Source organism: Panthera onca, chromosome A3, assembly GCF_046562875.1.
Source record: "Panthera onca isolate mPanOnc1 chromosome A3, mPanOnc1 haplotype 2, whole genome shotgun sequence".
NCBI lineage: Eukaryota > Metazoa > Chordata > Mammalia > Carnivora > Felidae > Panthera > Panthera onca.
Window position 1 is genome coordinate 21,430,138 of NC_138341.1, and position 18,136 is coordinate 21,448,273.

An 18,136-nucleotide genomic window follows, 5' to 3' on the forward strand; every position below is an offset into this window, starting at 1 on the left:
TGCGGGGTTTGAACTCCTGAACTGCAAAATCATGACCTGAACCGAAGTGGGAAGCTTAACTTGACTGAGTCACCCCCGGGTGCCTCTGTGTTTTTCAACTCTTAAGTAGCAGTCAACGACCTGAACATTAGAGATCTGTAATGCACAGTCCTCACCCCTCCGGCCCCCCGGGGCTGAAATGCTAACAGGGAGGTAAACTTGAGATTCTTGTGGAGCTCATTTTGAAGACTGCCGTCAAGGACAGCGAGGGACTCCTGTGGGGGAAGGACACATGGGTTAGCCAGCCTGAAGGTACACGTGTGTGACCGGTACAGCCCATACTGAGAGAGTGCAGTGCAGAGGCAGGAAAGAGAATGCGTAGGAGTTAAATCTGGGTGCAGATCTTGTCTTCCAGACTTGCTAATAATCTGTGTGATGCCAAGCAAGCTGTCTACCCCTTCCTGAGCACCATTATCCCGATTCCTTGCAGTTTTGCTTCGAGGATTCGAAATGGAACACATCTGGTACAGTGCAGGGCACGAAACAGGGGCTCCGTAGATGTGACTGGCCTTCAAGGTCAGATGGGTACGTTTTGCTTCAGTGAAAGTGATTTTGTTGCTTTCCCCTTCCCCCGGTTTTATGAATAATACATCTTCACTGTGAAAAACTTAATATTTAAATGTCAATGAAATAAATAAAAGTCACCTGAAATCCCAGCACCCTCAGGCAGCTACCATTAGCATTTGGGTGATCATCTTTATGACACACACACACACTCTCACACACATGTCCATCCTGTTTTCCTTGTTAACGTTTTTCTTTCTTTAAAAAAAAAAAAAGGAAAAGACTTTTCCCCTCCCTTCCACTCCTCTGCAACTAAATGCTCCCTTCTCACCCTCTGGTAATCAGTGTAAACAAACGGATGTTTTCACCCATATTTTGCTCTCTACACATTATCGTGTATAAATAAGATACAAAGATATTTTTTGTCCTTGCACATTTTATCAGAATGGGATCCTATTATGTCTGTGTCTGTGTGTGGATGTCATGGATTACATGTATTGGAGTTCCATTTTGGTAAAATACATTATCTCTACAACTTGTCTTTTCTTATCATTACATCTTGGAAGAAGCTTTTTTTTTTTTTTTAAGATTTTATTCTTAATCTCTATACCCAACGTGGGGCTCAAATTTACAGCCCTGAGATCAAGCGTCTCATGCTTTACCGACTGAGACAGCCAGGTGCCCCTGGAGAAGCTTGAAAGCAATTAGTATAGACTTAACTTTTTAAAAATTGCATGCTAGGGGCACCTGGGTGGCTCAGTCGGTTAAGCGTCATGATCTCATGGATTGTGGGTTTGAGCCCCGCATGGGGCACAGCTCAGAGCCAGGAGCCTGCTTCGGATTCTGTCTCCCTCCCTCTCTGCCCTCTCGTGGTCTGTCTCTCAAAAATAAATCAACATTAAAAAGAAATAAAAAATTGCATGCTATTCTATGGCATGGATAATGCAATATTGTGATATAATAATAAATCTGTATTTGGTCTTCTTCCCCAGTTCTGGCACAGAGCTCCTACAACCCTTGTAACTTCCAGATTGTCCGGGGTGAGGAGAGCGTCTTTTGTTATTCATAATAAGCCTCTAGCACCAAACCTGAGTTATGCTAATGAGGTGACTCTCCTGACGGGTGCTGGTTGCCACGGGAACCAGCCAGGTGATTAGAGGGTTGCACTTTCAGCCCCAACCTCCCACCCCTCCTCCTGGGAGGGAAAGGGGCTGGAGTAAATCACCCATGGCCAATGATCGAATCACTCTTGGTAATGGAACCACCAGAAAAACCCCCGAAGAGAGGTGTTGGGAGAGGCTTCCAGGTCAGTGAACACCTCGAGGTGCGGGGAGGGTGAAGGCGCGGCAGCTCCACGTCTCTTGCCCTTACGTGGCCCCTCTTCCGCGTGTCTTGCCCTGTTCCATGGGTCTTCCTGTGTCTCTTCCACGTGGATGATCCTGACTTGTAATAGTAAATAAAGCGTTTCTTTGTGAGCCGTTCTAGCAAATTATCAAACTTGAGGAGGGGTTCATGGGAACCCCTGATTTGTAGTCAGGTCGTCAGGGGTAGAGGCGACAACCTGGGCCAGGTGGCTGACGTCTGCAGTGGGGTCAGTCTTTTGGGAGTGAGCCCTCAGCCTGGGGGGGTTTACACTAACGCCTGGTGCTTAGCATCAGAAGTGGCTAGAGGAACACTATTCCTTTATTTTTTTAAATGTTTATGTGTTTATTTTGAGAGAGAGCCAGAGAGTGAGGGGCAGAGAGAAACCTGAGCAGGCTCTGAGCTGTGACCTTGGAGCCCGACATGGGGCTCAAACTTACCTACTGTGAGATCATGATGTGAGTCTTAAATCGAGAGTTGGCTGCTTAACCGACTGAGCCACCCAGGCGCCCCAAACAGTTTTCCTTTAGATAGTACTGTTCCCCATTGATGGGCATTCATTTTGTTTCCAGGTTTTTGTTGGCTTATTGTCCTCCCCACGTTGCTGCAATGGTCCTCCCTTACCTTCCATCTCCTTATGTTCTCTTGCTTCTGTTTCTATGGATAGAGACCTGGGAGTGGGCTTGCCAAGTCACAGAGCTTTTCAAATTTTAGTAAAGGGCTTCTCAGACTGTTCTCTAAAAGCAAGATCATCCATATTTTCAGCAGCAGCGGCACCCTCACAACTACCCCCAACCCACTCCCTCCCCTAAGTCCTGTCAAGGTCAGGTATCACCCTAGAATTGTTGCCAGTCTGATGGATGTGGAATGACACCTCACTGTGACTTTCATTTGCATCTTCTTGATTGCTAGAGAGATTGGACATCTTTTCATATGTTGTTGGTTATTTCAATTTGCTCTTCTGTGTCACGCTTATGGATGAGCCCATCTTTCTCTTGGTTGTATTTTTCCTATCGGTTTGTAAGGCCTCATAGCTGTCATATGCACTGCATATGTTCTCTCAGGATATTTTTCTATTTCTTCTTCTTCTTTTTCATGTTTATTTGTTTTTGAGAGAGAGAGACAGAATGCAAGCTGGGGGCGGGGGAGGGTGGGCAGAGTGGGAGACAGAATCCGAAGCAGGCTCCAGGCTCTGAGCTGTCAGCACAGAGCCCGATGTGGGGCTCGAACCCATGAACCTTGAGATCATGACCTGAGCCCAAGTCGGATGCTTAACTGACTGAGCCACCCAGGCACCTCCGGCTTTTTTTTTGTTTCTATGATATCATTTACTTTACCAATTTTTTAAACTCATATAAAGTCAGAAATGGGACTTTTCTTTTATGGCTTCTGGGTTTCCAGACTGAGTTAAAAGGGCTCCCCCACTCCTCAATTATACAAGTAGTTTCCTGGGCTTGCTTTTAATACTTTTATTGCTTTATGTTTTACATTTAAATAAATTCCAGATGGATTACAGATTGGGCTATAGGTAGGGAGCCGACTTAATTTTCTTCCAGACAAAGAGCCAGAAATGCCGGCCCCATCTATTAAGTAAATCATTTATCTCCTCCGAATTGAAATACCACTTTTGTTAAATTTAATTGAAATCTGTTACCAGGCACCTTCTTCTTCTCCTCTCATCTTTTGTGTAATCATATGCTGACACCACACAGTTTTAATGACAGTAATTTCTTATAGCATCTTTTAATATTCCTAGGACAGTCCTTCACCTACCCCGTAGTATTCCTTTTCATAATTTTGTTGACTCTTCTCAATTCCATTATTTTCCATTTCAAAATAAACGCATTAAGAATTCTAATAGGGGGAACCTGGGTACTCAGTTAAGCGTCTCTTGATTTCGGCTCAGGTTATGATCTCAGGGCGCTGACAGCGTGGAGCCTGCTTGAGATCCTCTCTCTCCTTCTATCGCTACCCCTCCCATGCTCATGCTCTCTCTCTCTCTCTCAAAATAAATAAACTTCAAAAAAAATTTTTTTAATAAAAATAAATAAATAAATAAATAAATAAAATTAAAAAAAATTTTTTTACGTTTATTTTTGATAGAGAAAGAGCACAAGTCGGGGAGGGGCAGAGAGAGAGGGAGACACAGAATCGGAAACAGGCTCCAGGCTCTGAGAGGTCAGCACAGAGCTCGACACTGGGCTCCAGCTCACACACTGCCAGATCATGACCTGAGCCGAAGTCGGACGCTTAACCGACTGAGCCACCCAGGCGCCTCTAAATAAATAGAATTTTGAAGAAAGAGAGCTCATGATTCAACACCATTTTATGTCCAAATATGTATACCTTCTAAAGCCATCTGTGCACACTTTCCTCAATTGTGAAACACTAGGCTGAGGGGAGAGGAAATAAAGGACCACGAATTTGGCTTAGGTGACGGCTGGGGTTGCAGCGGCCCCACTAGAGGGGCAATATTTTTTTAAAGATTTAATTTTGGGGGCGCCTAGGTGGCTCAGTCGGTTAAGCGTCCGACTTCAGCTCAGGTCATGATCTCACACTCTTGAGTTCAAGCCCCGAATCGGGCTCTGTGCTGACAGCTCAGAGCCTGGAGCCTGCTTCAGATTCTGTATCTCCCTCTCTCTCTGTCCCTCCCCCACTCATGCTGTCTCTCTCTGTTTCAAAAATAAATAAAAACATTGGGGCGCCTGGGTGGCTCAGTCGGTTGAGCGTCCGACTTCGGCTCAGGTCATGATCTCACGGTCTGTGAGTTCGAGCCCCGCGTCGGGCTCTGTGCTGACAGCTCAGAGCCAGCCTGGAGCCCATTTCAGAATCTGTGTCTCCCTCTCTCTCTGCCCCTCCCCTGTTCATTCTCTGTCTCTCTCTGTCTCAAAGATCAATAAACATTAAAAAAAATTAAAAAAAAAATTAAAAATAAAATAAATAAATAAAAACATTAAAAAAAGATTTAATTTTAAGTAATCTCTATACCCAATGTGGGGCTCAAACTCACAGCCCCGAGATCAAGAGTCACCTGCTCTTCTGGTTGAGCCAGGAAGGCACCCCTAGAGGAGTACTATTTAGACGCCTTCCTTACCATTACCAGTTAAAGGATGGAAAGGACATGTTTGCATTCTCTTTATAACATAGGTTGGAGCACCAGATAAAAGCCGATAATTGGACTCTTTTACTTTAACACCTTTGGACTCTTTAACACTTTAACACAGAAATGTCATCTCTAAGTAAAAATATAGTGGTATTTCTTCAACCTTTTATTGATGTTTGCTCTATATTAAAAATGGCTTGGAAAAATATTTCTGCACCTTCTGCAAAATTGCAGTTAAATATATCCGTCACGTTTCTTACTTTCCTTAGAGAGGAATCCAATGAATCCCTTCTAGAATTATCTACATAGAGAGCAGATCTGCTTTCTCTAAAGCATTCTCTTAAATGTTCAGTTGGATGGAGGGGAGCAATGAATTATTTGAGATTCAAAAGGCTCTTCCTGGTGGGTAAATCAGGGCCTCCCTTTTATCCAGTAATAGAAAGTTTTTCCTTCCCAAACCATTTCCACTTCTGCTTCGACTGCCAGGAAGCTTAGCACTAAATGTAATTCCTATTAAGTTCTATCTTGTTTTTTTCTGATCCCCCTTTAGCAATTCTCTGTTAAATGTGTTTTGGTTTTGGTTTTGTTTTAAGTCAGCTCTACGCCCAGTGTGGGGCTTGAACTCACTTCCCAAGATCGAGAGTTGCATGCTGTACCGACTAAGCCATCCAGTTACCCCTTTCGTTTGTTTTTCAGTCAGCTTTGTTGGGGTGCAATTTACATATGGTAGACAGCCTCTTACAGTATACATTTCAAAGGGTTTGGATATACTTACATACCTGAGTCATAGGGACAGGAGTCCACACTCCAGGTCGTGTCACCAGGAGAGCGTTGGTGTCAGGAGAGCATGGCAGCAGGTGGAGAGGCCTCAGATGTGGATGGGCAGGCTTCCATTCCCTGGAGAAGGGGACAGGCAACAAACAGGAAGCGTGTGCCAGCCTATTGGCCACGAGATAGTAGGTCATTACCAAACAGGGAATCAGGTACCTGATGTGCAGTCTGGGGTCCAGTCCTCAGCAGGACACTTATGTATACAAAATCTCACTGATATATACAAAAGTTGATGCTCAGTCAGGGCTTGTCAAGCAAGCACCAGGTGTCCTAATCTTGAGCATGTTGGGCTCCAGTCTTTATTTTTTTATTTTATTATTATTATTTTTTTTATTTATTCAGTTTACATCCAAGTTAGCTTATAGTGCAACAGTGATTTCAGGGGTAGATTCTTTAATGCCCCTTACCCATTTAACCCATTCCCCATCCCACCACCCCTTCAGTAACCCTCTCTTTGTTCTCCATATTTAAGAGTCTCTTCTGTTTTGTCCCCTCCCTGTTTTTATATTATTTTTGCTTCCCTTCCCTTGTGTTCATCTGTTCTGTGCCTTAAAGTCCTCAGATGAGTGAAGTCATACGATATTTGTCTTTCTCTGACTAATTTTGCATAGCATAATACCCTCTAGTTCCATCCACGTAGTTGCAAATGACAAGATTTCATTCCTTTTGATTGCCGAGTAATACTCCGTTGTGTATATACCACACCTTCTTTATCCATTCATCCATCGATGGACATTTGGGCTGTTTCCATATTTTGGCTATCGTCGATAGTGCTGCTATAAACATCGGGGTACATGTGCCCCTTCGAAATAGCACACCTGTATCCCTTGGATAAATACCTAGTAGTGCAATTGCTGGGTCATAGGGTAGTTCGATTTTCAATTTTTTGAGGAACCTCCATAGTGTTTTCCAGAGTGGCTGCACCAGCTTGCATTGCCACCAACAATGCAAAAGAGATCCTCTTTCTCCGCATCCTCGCCAACATCTGTTGTTGCCTGAGTTGTTAATGTTATTAGCCATTCTGACAGGTGTGAGGTGGTATCTCGTTGTGGTTTTGATTTGTATTTCCCTGATGTTGAGCATTTTTTTCATGTGTCGGTTGGCCATCTGGATGTCTTCTTTGCCCATTTCTAAACTGGATTGTTTTTTGGGTGTTGAGTTTGATAAGTTCTTTATAGATTTTGGATACTAACCCTTTATCTGATATGTCGTTTGCAAATACCTTCTCCCATTCCGTTGGTTGCCTTTTAGTTTTGCTGATTGTTTCCTTTGCTGTGCAGAAGCTTTTTATTTTGATGAGGTTCCAGTAGTTCATTTTTGCTTTTGTTTCCCTTGCCTCTGGATCCAGTTTTTATTTTTAAAACAGATTTTTAATGTTTGTTTTTGAGAGAGACAGAGCATGAGCAAGGGAGGGGCAGAGAGAGAGGGAGACACAGAATCCGAAGCAGGCTCCAGGCTCTGAGCTGCCAGCACAGAGCCCGACACAGGGCTCGAACCCATGCGCCATGAGATCATGACCTGAGCCAAAGTCAGACGCTTAACCGATTGAGCCATCCAGCCTTCAGATTTGCCTTCAGGAATAGGTCCTCGGCCTGGGCTGGGGGTGGGGAGGAGGCTGGCAGGGACTGGGAACCAAGGGAATCTGGCCAGCTCTTCCGAAGAGTAGAAGGGAATAAACTGTAAGTATTTATACAAGTAATTGGGTATCTGTCATCAGTTCCAACCCCACCTCTCTTCTGGCAGAAGCAGGTGAACCAGAAAACGAGGAAATGCCAGCATTCAGGATGAATTAGGTGGGAGGACAACCATGTGCTCCCATTTACTTGTTTCAAGATGGAGACTTCATCCCTTCTGTTGACAGTTACTCAGCAGGTCCTCCCTGCCTCTGAAGGCTCATTACCTCTTTTTGTTTAAGTAAATGAGGGCATCTCCACATTTTCAGACTCAACCACCAGGAAAAGCCCTTTGAACCCAGTCAGTCAGTTGGTCCCTGTCTCCACCCATTCATTTGTGGAAGGCAACAGCCAGATGGGCCGGGATTGAGAGGGTGTTCTGCTCCTTTAAGCAGCCATCTGAGAAGACACTGCCTCGTCTGGGGCGCCAGTGAACAAAAAGGAGGAAGGGGGCTGCGTGCTATGGCCTGTGGAGCTATCACTTGTTCTCCTCGCCCTCGCTGCTGGCTCGGTCCTGCGGTGGGAGCTGGGGTGTCTTTCCCTGGGATGGGAGACACTGGAACAGGAGCCGAGTGGAGACCGAGTGTAACGAGCTCGGTTTTAGATGCGATCCGTTGGGAGGCCCAGTGAGACGTTAAATTAGAAGGATCCAATAGGCCGTTAGACGTACCTATTAATGGTGGTTGAATAAATGTACGAGAGACGTTAACTTGCTAGTGAATTGCCCGTCCTGGCACAGACTTCCTCAGAGCCTACTCTAGTGTGTTCTGTACTACTGCCCCCTTGACCGGGGCTGTTGTCGACTCCACAGCTGGTTTATGATACAGACATTTTCACAATCAAGTAGTGCAGAGAGATTGAGTCCTGCTGCAGTCCCTTTCTCTGAGACAACTGCAGTCACTAATTTAGTGAATAACCTTCCCAGTGTTTTATGCAGAAAGCTTGTTTATATATGTGAGTTTTCACATACGTATGTAAGTGAAGTTTATGTATAAGTGAGAGGTCATATTCATATATATTCAAATATATATGAGATGTCACCTATATACACAAAACCAGAGGCACATACCATGGGGTCTGGTTCTGTAATCTGTTTTCTCCACCTAGTACTGTATCGTATATAACATCCCATGTCAGTACTTAAAGATCTACATGATCCTTTTCAATGGCTGCATCGCCTTCTAGTGTGTGAATGTACCATTATTTATTGAAACAGTCCTTACACTGACACACCCTAACCTTGTTCTCAAATCATTTGCTGTTATAACAGCAGAATAATTATATAATTATATATAATGTTATGATAACGAAACACCCTCATAATCCATTTTTGTGCAATGGTCCGATTATTTCCTAGAAGAAATTCTTAGATGTGAAACGCCCATTTTAAGTTTTCATGTAGATTTTTAGATTTCCTTCTGGTAAGGTTGTATCAGCGTATGAGAGTGCATGCTCCTCTCCCCGTGGGCATTATTCTCTTTTTTCTGTGCCATTACGACAGGTGAAAAAATGTAATTTTCTTGTTTTCACTCACATTTCTTGGATTCTTAATAAGACAAACGTCTTTTCATTTGCTTATGAGCTATTTACGCCCTCCCCATCCCCACGGATTTCCTGTTTATATTTTTTGCTTACTTTTTCTTTCTTTTTTTTTTTAAGTTTATTTTTTTTGAGTGAGAGAGCATATGAGGTGGGGAGGGGCAGAGAGAGATCGGGAGAAGGAGAGAATCCAAGCAGGTCCCGCGCGGTCAGTGCAGTTCCTGATGCGGGGCTCGAACCCACGAACTGAGATCATGACCTGAGCCGAAATCAAGAGTCGAATGCTTAACTGACTGAGCCACCTAAACACCCCTCCTGTGCCTATTTTTTCTACTGGAGTACTTATCTTTCTCTTAAACCATGCAAACATGTCTTAACCAGTTTTTTGTCTTTTTTTTTTTTTAAATCTTTTTATTTATTTTTGAGAGAGCACAAGCAGGGGTGGGGCAGTGAGCGAGGGAGACACAGAATCCGAAGCAGGCTCCAGGCTCCGAGCTGTCAGCACAGAGCCCGATGCGGGGCTCGAACTCACAAGCTGTGAGATCATGCCCTGAGCTGAAGTCGGACGCTTAACCGACTGAGCCACCCACATGCCCCAGTTTTTGTCTTTATTAAAAGTATTTTGTGGCATCTTCTGCTGTATTACAGTTTGTTGTTGTTCTATAGTCACACCTGCATCAATCTCTTCTTTTCCGGTTTCTGGCTTTGGATTATGCTTTAAAAACCTTAACCCATCCAAAATTTATAAACATATCTTTCTGTGTTTCCTTCTAATACTCTGTCCTTTGAGTTTTTATGTAAAATGCAAATCTAATCATGTCACTTCTTTGCTTGCCCTCCCAGCAAGCCTTAGAGTCCACACTCTGAGTGTGTCCCATCAGGCATTGAGTGGCTGGGACTCCTGGGGCGCCTCAAATACACCAGCCATCCTGAAGGCACCCAGCTAGATCACACCGCCCTGCTTCTGTCTGGAATGCTCAGGTTTGGCTCCCCCAGCCCCCCATGGTGCACTCCTAAGCAGCCGTCAGACTGATGTCCAAGGCACCTCCTCTGAGGAGCAGTCCTCTATCCCACTCAGGGTGAAGTGCTTCTCCCACCCGCCCCCCCCCCCTTTCCTGGTACTGACACAGCCCTTCTCTTAACTCATATTGAACTTTTTGTTCATGCATTTCTTTGCACTCCAAACTTGGGAGCTCGTCGGGGGTCAGTGCAGTATCTGGCACTTAGTATAGTACCGCGTAGGTGCTACGAGTGTCTCTGTGATCCTATTGGCAACTTACAAGCTCAGTATGCTGACAGGGTGGAGGCCGGGAGACCAGTTAGAAGTATCCAGATCATAGTGATATCATCTTAATGCAGGTAGATGATAGGGCCCGAACCGAGGCAGTTGGTTCGGAGAAAAAAGAAAACGTAAGTGGGGCGCCTGGGTGGCTCAGTCGGTTAAGCGGCTGACTTGATTTCTGCTCAGGTCATGAGCTCGCAGGCTCGAGCCCCACGTCAGGCCCTGCTGACGTTGCGGAGCCTTGCTTGGGATCCTCTGTCTGCCCCTCTCTCGCTCACACTCTCGCTCTCAAAATAAATAAATAAACTTAAAAAAGAGAGAGAGGATGGATAAGGAGCAGATTTAGTAGGTAGAACTGGCAATGCCTGAGTGTTTTGTCTCAAGTGTCTCCTAAGTGTTCAACACAAGAATAAATCAGAAGGTTAGCCCATTAGCACAGTCAGACCTTTTGATCCTTGTATTATTTGGTGTTTAGAATTACCTCTACTCCTTTTCCTTTCCATGAAGCTGTGTGACCTTGACTAGTCATTACCTCCAGTCACTGGCTGTCAAGTGGAGACAGCCCCTCATCTCCAAGAGCAATTGTGAGGTTGTTTCCATTAAATGTCATGTGTTAAGAGCCTTAGCACACTGAGTAGCATTTAGTAGGTGTTAGTTCCTGCTCCTGCCATCTCCTTACCTTGATTGGGTCAGTTGCCATCTTCTGACTGATCTAAAGGGTTCCTAGAGAGGGAAGCTGAAATCGGCTTTCGTTCCTGGGCGTCCATAAAGCACAGGCATGCCCCGACAGCTGGTCTCCATCTGTCCACACCAGCTCTCTGCTCTGCTCTGTTCACCCGTGCTTCCATTCTTACTGTCTTCCCCAGTCTGTTCTCCCTTTCCTCCGGAGAACCCACCAGCATTCAGTCCTTTCTCGGCCCTGCCCCTTTTCTATTCCATAGGCACCACCAGTTCAGCCCACCATATCCTCATGCCCGGATTACCATAGTCCCCGTTCTCTCGGCCTCCACTCAACCTGTGCCAGGCAGACAAGCGGGGAGATCAGCCCCCAAACCACGTGCTCATCCCCTGGCCAGACTCAGGATCCTGCTCTCCGTGCTCCAAGTCATCCTGGGCCACACGGGTCTCATTCAGAAGGCTGGGCCTCTTGCTCTGTGCTCCTTGACCTCATACCCTGGCTCCCCAAGCTGCTTGCTCAGCCCAGTCTGGCCTCTTGGCCCCAAGGCAGTTCGTCTGCTGGCTGTGCTGAGCCCATACCTGCTTATTCTGCCTCCTGTCTTTTTTTCAGCCCGGCCAACGCCAGCTTTGTTGCTCTGCCCTAAGCTTTGTACCAAACGCCCTCACAACCAGCATGGAACTCTTCTTTGGAGAAGCCTTCCTTCCTGTTGCTAACAGCTCCTTACTGTGGCTAACCCTTTGTGCACAGAGACTGCTTCTACCCCGCTCTCTCTGCCAACCCTCGCTTCCTTCAGCTAGCATTTAATGAGCACCTCTGCATGCCGAGCCCTTAGAAGGATAAAGTGATGCCTGGGCTCTGCTCTCAAGGAGCTGCAGTCTAGTACGGATGAATTCCAACCCACAGTCTCCCCAGCTATAAAATGGGGATAATAATGCCTAACCACCTCACAGGCGGTTGTAAGATTTCTATGAAATTATGTGGGAGCCTGACACACAAAGAGCTCAGTGGTAACGATGGGCTGATGGTGCTGACATCCACTTTACAGCTGAGAAGACGGGTGTGGAACAGTTAGTCACGTGGCTAGAAGCGAAAAGGCAAGTTCAGGGCTCCTGGCACTGCTCTACCCATCCCCCCCTCCATTTCCTCTTCCTGCCCCCTCGCGCCCTTTGCTTCCCCATTTGCTCCTGTTGGCTGCTGTAAAACAGGCCACTGAAATGCAGACACAGGCTAGTGGCCTCACTGCCCCAGTTGAAGGAAGCTGATTATATTCACCCCAGGCCTGCCTTCAAGCCTCTTAGGACTGCCTGCCCAGCCTGCCATTCCAGGCAGGCATGGTGCTTCCCACACAAGCCTGGGGGCATCACCCATGAGAATTTGCCTCCCCATGGGAGATGATGGAGCTCACAGTGGTTCCCCGCCTTCTGCCCATCTCCCCAAGGTTGGGCTCCATTAGCCATCTATTGCTACAAGCACTGGGGAGATTTGCTCTTCAGGCTCCAGGGATTCTGGGTTAAGGTAAAAGTACCTCTTCACATTAGTGATGGAGGTGAATCAGGTCCATAAGAAGGCAGCTGGCAGCCACAGGCGCAGGAAGGAAGATGTCATTGCCTGGGCGGAAGCGTTATTGGTGAAAAGTCAATGGCAGGTGAAAGCACTTCATTTGGGGGAGAGAGCTGGAAACACATCTGCGGCACAAGATGAAATGTGAGGTACCTCTTTGAAGGAGTCTCACATCACAGAGAAAAAAAGTCTGTGTCGTTCTAAAATCTATTGGAGTCAAAGTAAGGAAGGAGATTGGTTTGTCCTAAAGCCCAGTCCTTTTAGGAAATTTCCCTGGAGGTGGCAGGATGATGGCAAGATTTCCTGAAAAGAAAAGGAAACATTTTTTGCACCTTATTTCAATTTTTTTCCTAACAGTATAAAACAATTTATGTAGTTTTAAGTTACCATTATTATTTTTCATTATAAAATCTATATAATATTGTATAGGAAGTTTGAAAAATTAGAGGAGTAAGATCACCTATAATCTCATAAACACAAACCTCGTTATTTATTCTCCCCTTGTCTGTTTTTTTTAATTATTTTTTTAATGTTTATTTTTGAGAGAGAGAGAGACAGAGTGTGAATGGGGGAGGGGCAGAGAGAGAGAGAGGGAGACACAGAACCTGAAGCAGGCTCCAGGCTCTGAGCTGTCAGCACAGAGCCTGACGCGGGGCTTGAACTCACAAACCGCGAGATCATGACCTGAGCCAAAGTCAGACACTTAACTGACTGAGTCACCCAGGCACCCCTCACCTGGTCTGTTTCGTGTGTGTGATATTTTTACATAATTGTAGTAACACATTGCATATCATTCCGTATATTGACATGGAGTTCTTTTTTTTTTTTTTTAATTTTTAAGAGTTTTATGAGATACATACAGAAGAGCGCAGAAAATGTCTAATTTAAAGAGTCATTTAAAGCAAACACCTGTGTAACTCCCACCCTTTTCAACTGAAAGACAAGAACATTTGCAGCTCTCCAGAAGCTTTCCCCACCAGGTGCCTCTGCCCAAACACAGCCCCTCCCTACCCTCCAGAGATAACCACCCACCCTGACTTTTATAATAATCCTTTCTTTGGTTTCTCTTCTTTCTTCAACTTTATGCCTAAACACTGTAGCTCACTTTTGCCTGGTTTTGAAAGTTCTTGAGGAACTTACACTGTATTTACTATTTTGTCTCTTGCTTTTTCCTTCAATTGTTGTTGGGGAGATGTTATATATGGCGGTAGTTAGTTCATATCAAGTTTTAGTTTAAAAGGGATAAATAAATAAATAAGAAAAGGTAGAATTTTTGTGTATTTTCACTTAGTATCTATCCCAAATCTAGAGTTTATCAGGTAGCCCAGGTTTGGGACACTTTTTATTTTATTTTATTTTACTATTATTTTTTTTTTATTTTAGTTTTTTGAAGTAGGCTTCATACCCAGCGTGGAGCCCAAGGTGGGCGTGAACTGGCGACCCTGAGATCAAGAGCTGAGCTGAGATCAAGAGTTGGATGCTTAACCCACTGAGCCACTCAGGTGCCCCAACTTTTCTTTGATTTGATTTTATGTTTTAAGATTTTATTTCTAAGTAATCTCTACACCCAGTGTGGGGCTCGAACTCACAACCCTGAGACCAAGAGTTGCGTGCTCCACTGACTGAGTCAGCCAGGTGCCCCTGGGATACTTTTAGTTAGGAAAACGCATTCTTTTCTCCTGCTTTTACACCCCCCACCTGAGAATGGGGGTCTCAGACAGAGAAGAGTCGTTCCCCACCCCCCTTTCTGGCAGTGGCCGCTGGCCTCTCCGTCCTTTGGCTGGCGTTCTAGGAAGCAGCCACTCTGGGGGCCCTTGAGCTGCAGCTGGTCTCCTTCCAAGAGAGCTGATGGAATTATTTCTGGGGCCTGGAGACAGCTGGTGAGAGCCTGGAAAGCACAGCAGGGCTGAGGAATCTGCCAGAAGGCCCGCCTGGGGAAGGGCTATGCTGGTGATGGTGACTAGCAGTCACAAGAGCCTGGTGTTTTCTGGCTGAAGCCTCAGTCCGGAGGTTGGGACCCTTGTCTCCAGCGTGTTTACACCTCCCTGACTTTCTTCCGGGGCCCTGGAGCAGCTAGCTGGGCTCACAGGTGGGGATTGACTCATATTTACCGGTATTTGCTGGTACTCGGTCTCCCCCAGCCTCAAACGAAAGCCCCCTGACCTCAGTGAGCAGGCGAGCACTTGAAAGGAGCAAGGGCATGGGCCGCGTGCACCTGGTGCCACACGGCCGGCCTGTTCTGTCGCGGCGCCACGCCCGCTCGCAAGCACTCAGCTTCCCCTTCCCACAACTGCCCGGTTTCTCGCACAGCTAACCTGGAACAGGCGGTCTGCGGCTCCATTGCTTACCACCCTCTTGGGCTAATCCTTTGGAATTTCACTTTTGCCCTCTCTGCCCTAATGCGCGTGGCCACGTTGTGCCAGGCCAGGTCGGATGAAGCCACGGGATTAAGACTTCTTGCTGGATCTTAGCCTAAGGACTCCCCCCAAGTGGGTCCGCGTTACACCTTCCCCAGAAGCCAGGCCCACCTCTTGGGCTTCGCTATAGCAGCTCCCTTGTCTTTGTTTGTTTGCTTGTGTGTTTGTTTTTAACCCTTCTTAAGAAGAAGCCTTTGTTCACCACACTCTCACCCATCTTATGGACAGATGGGTCCTCTTTGCCTGCCTGCCCTCCCAGTGTGGCCCGGGTGCTGGACTCTTATGGCTGACGGCTACCGGTTGAAGGGTCCAGCGTGACTCGGGGTGGGCATAACATCGGCCACAGCCTGTCCAGCCTCTGCCCTCTGTGTGCTACCCTTCAGCCTGACTGGCCCTTCTCCCTGCCTCCAGGTCCCCCCCTAGTCCCTGGAGATGCCTAAGCCCCAGATCCCCCTTTTACCTTCCTTTTACCCAGTTCTCCTTCCCCGTGGCTGGGTTCCGCCTCCAGAATCCCTCAAGACATTTTGAACGAAACTCCTAGGTGACCCAAACCAGGCCCACCACTCAGACCAGCCCTTGATGCTGACAGTGGCCTAGTTGGGAGAGGAATTCAGGAAGAGTCTCAGATTTCTGGGTGGGCCATTGGGAATGATGCAGCTGGTTTTGGAAAGGTTGAGTGCATGTGCCTGTGGAACATGCTAGTGGAATGGTCAGTGGGCATTTAGATGTTAAAACGCACTCACATCCTCATTATTAGCGTGGAATAGGTTCCAGATTCCTGCTTACCTTAGAAAGCACGGTACTAAGTGATGAAGAAGTCAGTCGTCATAAGGCAGGTGAAGTGTGATCCTGAGATGTTGGGGAGAGGAGGTCATGGGGTGGGAACAGCTGTGATCTTGTCTTTTTTATTATTCCTTGTCACCTAATTGTTATTTATCATTAGTCCATACAGATTAACTGGGGAAGTGGTTATGTCTGAGGGTGGGGGTGGGTAGGACGAAAGAGGTGTGGGGACTTCAACAGTAGTGACAATGGTGAATTCACAGGTGTTTGTCACTTTTCTTTATACCTGACATGTATGTTAGAACTACTATTTTAAATCTACTCAAGAGTCCATAAAGCCAATTAAGAATGATAAAATTATACGGCTTTCATATTAGTTAAGGATTATTTAGTGCTGTATTATTTAGAAAGGCAGTTTACTAAACACTTAAATGTATTTAACTTACAGCCTTGGCTGTTTCCCACTCACCTTAAACTTCCCTTTGTGGTTTTGTGTTCTGTTGAATCTTTCATTTGTTCTCATTTATCATCTCAAAGAGAATCCCCTTCCAGTACCATCCCAGAATGCTATAAGGGCAATGCCCCGCCCCCGCACACCTGTCCCCAACCCCCCTTTAGGGTCGGCTTTCCCCCTGCTCTGTTTCTCTTTCCTGTATGCTGATCAGAAGAAGAAAAGTAGCTGTGTATTTTTTTTTTTTGTCTTCTAACCACTGCCACGTGTTGCCTTTTGATCCTTTGGCAAATGTTACCTGCTTGGAGCAAAGGAAAAGCCACATCATTCAGTGTAGCCCCAGTGACCAGAACTGGCTCCTCCTTCCCCTCCAGTTAGCACTCCATTTACCATTAGGGTTGGCTTAGTAGGTCCTTCATGTCACAAGGTGGATGTGTAGCTCTTGCTTTGCACGTCCCTTCATATCACAGTGACTGAGCATCTGTAAAATCACACATTCTTCTTTGGATTTGACCAAAAGAGGACATGTGAGTCTTAAACCAAGGCCTATTAAAAAGAAAATACATATGGGGCACCTGGATGGCTTAGTTGGTTAAGCGTCCGGCTGTTGATGTCGACTCAGGTCATGATCTCGAGGTTTGTGAGATCGAGCCCCGCGTCGGGCTCTGTGCTGACAGCGCAAAACCTGCTTGGGACTCTCTCTCTGTCCCCCTCTCTCTCTGTCCCTCTCTCAACATGAATAAATAAACTTAAAAAAAAAAAAAAAAGCTAAGAGAACATGACCTGAGCCAAAATTAAGAGTTGGACACTTCACGGACTGAGCCACCCAGGCACCACTTTAACAAGTTAGTTTTAGGGTCTTTATGCAAGAAGGATCCCCTTGGCACCCTTCTGGCCCCATGTGTCTTTGTCGAGCCCCAGAGTCCCCTGGCATCCTCCAGCTGAGCTGCTGCAGGAGGCAGCTGTGCAGGACAGACCTTGCAGACTCTCCTTGTCTCGCACCTCCCTGCAGGCACAGGGGAGCTGGAAAAGGTGATGACAGACACAGGCAATTTCAAGACACAGTGTTGGGGTTGGCATTTCCTTGGCAGGGCTAACCCTGTGCGCCTTTTAGGAGCATGGGCTTGTGTGCATTTCATGAGCGAGAAGCAGCAGCTGCCATAACCTTGACTGTCCACCCGGCAGGATCCCCCCGCTGTGCAGTTCTGCCCTGGAACAGCTTACAGCACTAAGCGGGGCAGAAGGGTGGGCAGTGCAGGAAATTTTCCTTTATCCAACAAGACAGTTATTAGATAGCAAATAGCAATTATTGTCACTGTTTTAAACATAAAGAGGCTTTCTCAGGAAAGACTGCACACCCAGGTTAGACAGGGCTGTTTCCCCAGCTTGCACATCACCTTGTCTCTGCCCCAGCACTGGCTCAGGAGCATGAGGAATCCATGCCACGGAATTAGGAAATTGGGGAATACAAGCTGCATACAGTTGGATGAATCTTGGCATATCAAAGATATCCACCATCTTGCCGTGGAAGGCATCGTTGCTTCCCCAGATATGTTGTAGAATTCCTCAGATCTCCACATTTGCAGTTTACTGGCCCCCCTGTTGGTGCTGGACTGCTTCCCTTCTATTCAAGGTCACCGTTGGTGAAGTCCGGGGACTGAAGGGAAAGTCAGGGTAGACTTGATGAATCTATGCAGCACTAGAATTCCATAGTTCTGATTTATTCCTTCTAATACCGTTTGACTATCTGGCATTTTTCCATTTCTGCCTGGGAGGACAGCCATGTGGTTTGAATTCTTTCATTTGCATAGACAACATAGCTGGGTGATCAGAGTTGTTGGTTAGACAAATGGGAATGTGGAATACCGCCAGAAGTCCTTAAAGGAGGTGACATCTATTTTAAGGCACAGTTG

At 46.3% G+C, this 18,136-nt stretch overlaps 1 protein-coding gene across 2 annotated transcripts in view; it reads left to right on the top strand.

Moving 5' to 3' along the window:
- DPYSL5 (dihydropyrimidinase like 5) overlaps positions 1–18,136 on the top strand; it is a 101,167-nt gene that overhangs the window by 17,096 nt on the left and 65,935 nt on the right. The window contains exon 2 of one of the 2 annotated variants that reach the window (XM_060650625.3): positions 13,956–14,074. The exons of the other annotated variant lie outside the window; for it this stretch is intronic. The gene's annotated coding sequence lies outside the window, so the exon portion shown is untranslated. The remainder of the gene's footprint in view (positions 1–13,955; positions 14,075–18,136) is intronic. 2 annotated transcript variants of the gene reach the window in all.